The sequence below is a fragment of the Cyphomyrmex costatus genome, unplaced genomic scaffold (assembly GCF_001594065.2).
Source record: "Cyphomyrmex costatus isolate MS0001 unplaced genomic scaffold, Ccosl1.0 scaffold1063, whole genome shotgun sequence".
NCBI lineage: Eukaryota > Metazoa > Arthropoda > Insecta > Hymenoptera > Formicidae > Cyphomyrmex > Cyphomyrmex costatus.
The window spans coordinates 9,469-16,266 of NW_017275023.1; the positions used below are offsets into that span (position 1 = coordinate 9,469).

General features: G+C 33.4%; 1 pseudogene; it reads left to right on the forward strand.

Annotated features, from left to right (window-relative positions):
- Positions 1 to 2,144: 2,144 nt before the first annotated feature.
- Positions 2,145 to 6,798, forward strand: part of LOC108775400 (putative nuclease HARBI1) — an 11,105-nt pseudogene continuing 6,451 nt past the window's right edge.

The following is a 6,798-nucleotide window of genomic DNA, read 5'->3' on the forward strand; positions in this document are numbered from 1 at the left end:
ATGAAACCTCGACGACTTCGGGATCGTTGAGATGTCAGAAAGTCTAACTGCGTTTTAGTCAATGAGTTCGCTGCATCTGGCGCTGCAATATCAAATATTATGTCCAGTTGATCTATGTACTTTTTTTCTCTTGCTTGCTGTTTCGGATTGTTCTTTCGTAGTCGATTTTTTTTTAGATTTTTCCACTCTTCATGAAGCTTTAATAATTTCGTAACACTGCGGTACACACTATCGAGCGGGATTCCGGATTCATTCCAGAACTTCTCAACTTCCTTAACTGCATTTGTTGCACTCTTGCGAAGAGTGAGTTTCAGAGTGTTGTGATTAAAAAAAAAAAACTCAAAACTTGCCGTTTGGTAGGAAGTTTACGTCCGTGGATTTTTTTACTTTCATGCCCAATTAAATAAATTAATGGCTCTCTTTCTCTTGTAGTAGACATAATAAGATGCTTCACAACACCATTACACGATTACAATACACCTAAACAGATTCTTGGTGATGATAACAATAAACAGAAAGGTCGAAATATCACGCGTGTGTTGCAATTACAATGGCAACAAAATAACAATGCACTGCCAGTATTGCCACATTACCAGGCACCAAATATCACGACTAGCCTGCTGCGCTTCCGATGCACGTGCGGCGCTCGTGCGAACCACGTTTATGGCGGGAAATAAAATTAGGTCGGAGCATAATAGCGAATCGAACGCGAACTCGAACCTAGACATTTTTACTTCGAAGAAAAATTAAAGCATGCTGGAGGGATAGGATTAGGAACAGGGTACCAATATGGCACCTTTTGCCTATTTCTGCTCTCCCACGTTCTTCAATTGTTCTTCGAAGTGAAAATGCCTAATTGTGCGTTGAGAGAATTTATTTGCAATTTTTCTTCTTATTTACATTTTTTCATGATTTTTCTTCAATTTTATATTTTTGGCGAATTTTTATTTCAAACTTGAAACTTGATAAAGTGAGATTGTTCTTGTCTGGCAGAGGGCAATATTCTTCAAAAATTCATAGCTTGAAAACTATCGATCTAAATGAAAAATTTGTAAGGACTTTTTTCTTCCGAATAATCTGAAGATGACGAAAAAAAATATACGAATTTCAGTATATCTTATTCGTAATTTGCAGACATGACTTTAATGAGAACCGTATTTATGTACAATTGTACATGTTAACCAAATGAGAAATCGATATATCGTTTGAGCCACCTTTCAACATTTTTTTTATCCCTCTAAAATTTTTAGAGGAGCTGTTTAGAAGTACAAACAAGAGTTCAAAACGATGCAAAATGAAAAAAGAAAAAAAAGTTTTTTTCGACACACCCTAATATATATACATATAATAATAATATATAATTTGCCCCGGCCGAATAAAAAATTCTCAAGATCATGCAGTAATCAGTAATCACATGTGTGATGTGTACTTTTGTGTTCCTGAACAATTCTGAACTGTACTTACACGTATCCTTCGTGCACTTTTATGCACATAACTTCTACAACAAATAAATCCATATTAAACTAAAGAACACAAATTAAGCATTCCTACATATTCTTTGATCATAAATAAACTAATTACAATTCAACAACATTGATTTACATACTCGTCGGTTTTATTTTTACATTTGAAATGGCCGCGTTTTACACCGAAATGGATGCGAGTTTGCAGTACTTTATAAATCTAGTGACTTTAGCAGCATTTTGCTGTTACAGAAAAAATGCCGTCATATTCTCTCTTAGGTTTATCTCAGTATCGAGATGTTAAGGCCATCACACGTAGACAAATTTTAGTAGTAATCGTAAGGTCTTAAGAAAATCGACCAATTACAATCAAGATTACGATTCACTTTTTAATACACTAAACTGTGATTGGCCGATTTGTTTAAGACCTTACGATTACTACTAAAATTTTTCTACGTGTGATGGCCTTTACGCGCGTGGTTTATCATATAATAATACTAGTAATTTCTTTATGGATATGGTGACATATTTATTTATAGTGCTTTTCTGTTCACAAATTCTTTATACATTAACTAGTAACTTTCTACTATTAAATTATCTTAAGCTAGGGGGGGGGGGAAAGCAGAACACGATGCTTGTTTTCTTCAGGTAGAATGGGCTAGTTGTAATGCGTGGTCTACAATGGCAGTAGTAGTAGCGGATGAGACTGTAAGAGTAAGAAATTGACCAATGACGGTCGAATTTGAGAAGAATAATCGACCGTGTTTGGTCAAATTCTTAAGTTTACATTCTCATCCGCTACTACTACTGCTATTGTAAATCACACATAACTGATTGTAGTTGTAAGAATTAACCAATCACGGTCAAATATGCGGAGAACATTCAACGACTGTCATTGGTTAATTCTTACAACTACAACCAGTTACAACTACGTTTATGCAATTGTAGAATGGGCTTAATTGATCTTACTAACCTTACTCGTGATTACACGTAACGCAAATCATCGATAAGTACAGTTAAGGGTAACGACAATCGTCAATAAGACGTTTAGAGAATCTCGCTATTAAATTGAGTTCACTAAACACTGATTGTCTTAAGAGGAAGAGAGAGAAGGCGTTTTGATATATAACTGAGATCCGATTACTTCACGTAAATACCCGCAATCTTTCTGTGAACGGTTGTTATAGTGTTATATACATGTACGTTCATTGAGGTTGTGTCACTTTTACAGATATATTTTCAATCATATTTATGATAGCTTCTTCAGATATCTGGAGACACGGTAGTGTCTCGGCGCTAAGCCAAGCGCAGCGACACTGCCGTGCCTCCTTTACGCGAAATTGATGAATTCGGGGGATTGAGATGATCAGATCTCAGTAACGGTTGAACTGATCAAGTTCTATACACGCTCAATCGATAGCAATTGCTTAATTTATAATACAGAAAATTAAGTGTATGTTAGTTTTATAGTTTTACAGAATTGTATATTATACAAATATGTATATAATATACAAATATGTACAGGGTTGGCAAGTAACGCGTTATTTGTAACGTTGTTACCGTTACAAGTTACTTTTTTCGGTAACGATTTTGGTAACGAATGGGTAACGGCGTTATGTTTTGTTCTGAGTAACGTTTTTGGTAACGCAGTTATATTTTTCAGGTAATGGTAACGATTTCACTAGTTACTTTTATCGTTACTTTATGTAAGTTATAGGTTCTTTGCTTTATTGTAGCTTTCTGCTGCTTGCATGTGTTTGTAGTTTGCGATACGAGTACATATTTCGTATCATGTAATGACAGTTGATACGATTTTGCAAGACGCAATATTCTGCATTATTTAATTTGTGAGTAATGATTTTGTAAATAATTTATTTGAGAATTTATATATATACAATCTTATTAAAACGTTTTGAATTATTTTGTTGATAAATTTACTTGGCTCTTTGCCTTTCTTATATTTGTATTGTTTTACACATATATAGAGCCTTTTCATTATTTATTTTATATATACATATATTTCAGTTTTTGACCTTTATTCTTCTACTAGAAGATAGAATTCTCTGTTATATTTTTTTATATTTACTGCAAAAATCTGCATATAATATTGTATAAGTATAAAAAAAGTAACGAAAAAAATAACGACTCGTTATATATATTTTTTAGTAGAGGAACGGTAACGAGTTACTTTTGCAAATCAGTAACGAGTAACGGTAACGAATTACTTTTCAGGAAAAAGAACGGTAACGGTAACGAGTTATTTTTATGAGGTAACGTTGCCAACCCTGATTATGTATATTTCTTTTTATACAGGAGCTACGCATTTCGTGGGTTACCTTCGTGTCCGAATTCATTGTTAGTTGTTAGAATATTAATGTTTCGTAAATTGCAGCTCTCTTCATCAGAGGAATAGCCTGTTTAAACAAGTACGGTTAAGCAGATTTGCGTGCTATTTATAATTTATAATGTATCTATATAAGACACCGAACATGTAATAGCAGTTTTTTTTGTTAAATATATAAATGCCAATTAAAAAATAGGAGGGGTCCGATTTGGAACTATGTATGTTCCAAATCGGACCGGTAAATGGATTTTTACATTTTCTATTATAGTTCAACACAGGTAAGAGATACATCAAAATAATCTCAAGCATAAATGAAGAAAATTAAATAACTTTTCGAACGACATTATTGGCTTTATAATCGGACTTTATTTATGCTTTATAGAGAACAAAAACTGCAAATATAGGTCCGATTTAGATCACTCTTCCCTATATACATATATTCAATACTGAGTATCAGGGTGCAAACCCATGCAGCGGAATAGCGTAACGCGGAACGAGAGCAGAACCAATCACGAGTTTCTCTAAAAACTCGGAATGCTCGTTATTGGTTCTGCTTTTGTTCCGCGTTACGCTATTCCGCTGCAGGGGTTTGCACCCTCAGACTGCTTCTCGCTTTAATGAAAAAAATTGCAATATTCTCGAAACGTTGGCATTCTAAAGGACTACGCAGATTAAAAGGAACAGGGAACAGAGAATAAGAATTTCAACCTATCAGAATACTGTGGAATAAACAGTGTGTATTCCATAATACATGATTTCTGATAGGTTGAAATTCTTATTCTCTGTTTTCTGTTCCCTGTTCCTTTTATTCTGTGCAGCCCTTAACAATGAATTTGGACACGGAGATAACCCGCAAATTAGTTTCTCTCTTTGTATAGAAAATTCCCGTATATATATAAATATCGCGCATGCGTGCACGTACATACGCGCGCAAATATATACGGGTGTATGTGTACATATACCTGTACAGGCACATATATTAGCTGCTCATTGGCTCCATATAACGGCTGCTATAGCGCTAACAAATATTGGCTGCTATTAGCGCCAGACTTTAATTTTCATCAAATTGTTTAATAAAATGTCTGCTGCATTAGCACTAAGTTCAATTTCAATTACACCAAGAGGATATACACATAACATTTATACGAGAATAATCAATTTTTGACAAACATGTCTATACATTCAAAGAAACATAAATATTTAATATCTGATGATGAGAGAAATATAATAGTTCGTGGCGAATGGTTGACGGATATGCATATGGAGCATTTTCATTATCTTTTACGAAACTGTTCCAACTATACACCTGTCGAAACATGGCGAATACAACTTCTTAATACGATACAACCCATACCGATAGATAAAAAGCATATACAAATATTACATAGTTCATCTGGTCCATTAGATGGACATTGGGTATGCAGCTATTACGATCGAAAAAATATATTTATATATGATTCTTTAAATATTAAAAGATTGCATGAACATCATGAATTATTTCTGAAAAGATTATTTCTAACATATGACTTTAACAAAAATCCTATTAAATTTCCTACTGTGCAACATCAACTGAATTATAGTGACTGCGGTGTTTTTGCTATAGCTTTTGCGATTTTATTATTATTTAACATCCAGCCTGACAAAGTGAAGTACGAGCAAAAATTAATGCGTTCGCATCTAATAAAAATTCTCGAAACAAATGTAATTGAGCATTTCCCTCAAGATCCGCAAAATGTTCAAAAAGTATTTCCATTAGCAGTAATAAAAGCAAGAGAAATTGAAGCGAATCGTAAATGTATGATGCGTCAATATGAGAAAAAAGAACAAAAATTAAGTCAATTAAAAAAATGTGATAATTATATTACTAAAAAAGAATTTTGTAAGATACAAACGCTTCAAAATATTAAGGAAGAAATACAGTTGTCGCAAAGTATTTCGATGGAAATACAATTAATGGATAGCGCTTCAATGGAAAAAGTTAATAATATTCAAACAGAACAAAATAATAATAATAAATGTTGTGAGAATTTATGTGAAGGAAATGATCATATATCGTTAACAGAAAGCGCTTCAAAAGAAATTACAGAAGAATTAGTTAATAATAATACTCAGACTGCGTATGAAAAAAATAATAAATGTTATAAACATCCGTTTCAAGAAAATATAGACAAAAATTATACTAAAAAACGTCCACACCAAGATGATGCACAAGATTTAGAAAATTACCGTGCTAAACAAAGATATCGATATAACAAAAATAAAGAAAACAATCGTGGCAAAAAACGTTGTCGATATGGAGCCGATATAGAAAATAATCGTGCTAAAAAACGAATGCGTTATTTGACAAATTCTCAAAACGGACGAGACAGACAGAAGAAAATAAACTATAGTCGTAAGTGGTTGTATAATAAACGATATTATGAGAAAAGGAAGTCAATGTCTAGTCTTGAAAAACAAAATTGTAATATTGCTAAAAATATTGTTAAAAATTGGAAGATTGTATGTAAAAAAAATATTGTTAAAAAATATGAAAAATTTCGGTCAAAAAATTATATAAAATTTAACAATCCTGCGGCAATTAAAAATATTTTTAACAAATTGGATATTAAAAATCAGGTTGAAAAACAATTGGAAGCCGAAAGAATTGTACGTCGCTGTACACAAATTCGAGATAGTTACGTTCGCGATATGTACAAAATATTAGCTTTGCTTAAAAAGAAATCAGAAATATGCTTGAGTCTTGCTACTAAATGCAAAACCATTGACGAAAAATTAAAAATGTGCACTTTGTGGCAAATCAAAACGAGAGGGTTCCGTTAGCGCACGGTGCGACAGCGCACGTCCCGATAGCACACGTGAAATTGAAATTAATTCCCGATAGCCCACGTCCCTTTAGCACACGTCCCGATAGCGCACGAACCAAAACGCGCTCCAACCCGATAGCGCACGACATAAAACGCCAATTTACCCGATAGCACACGTCCCGATAGC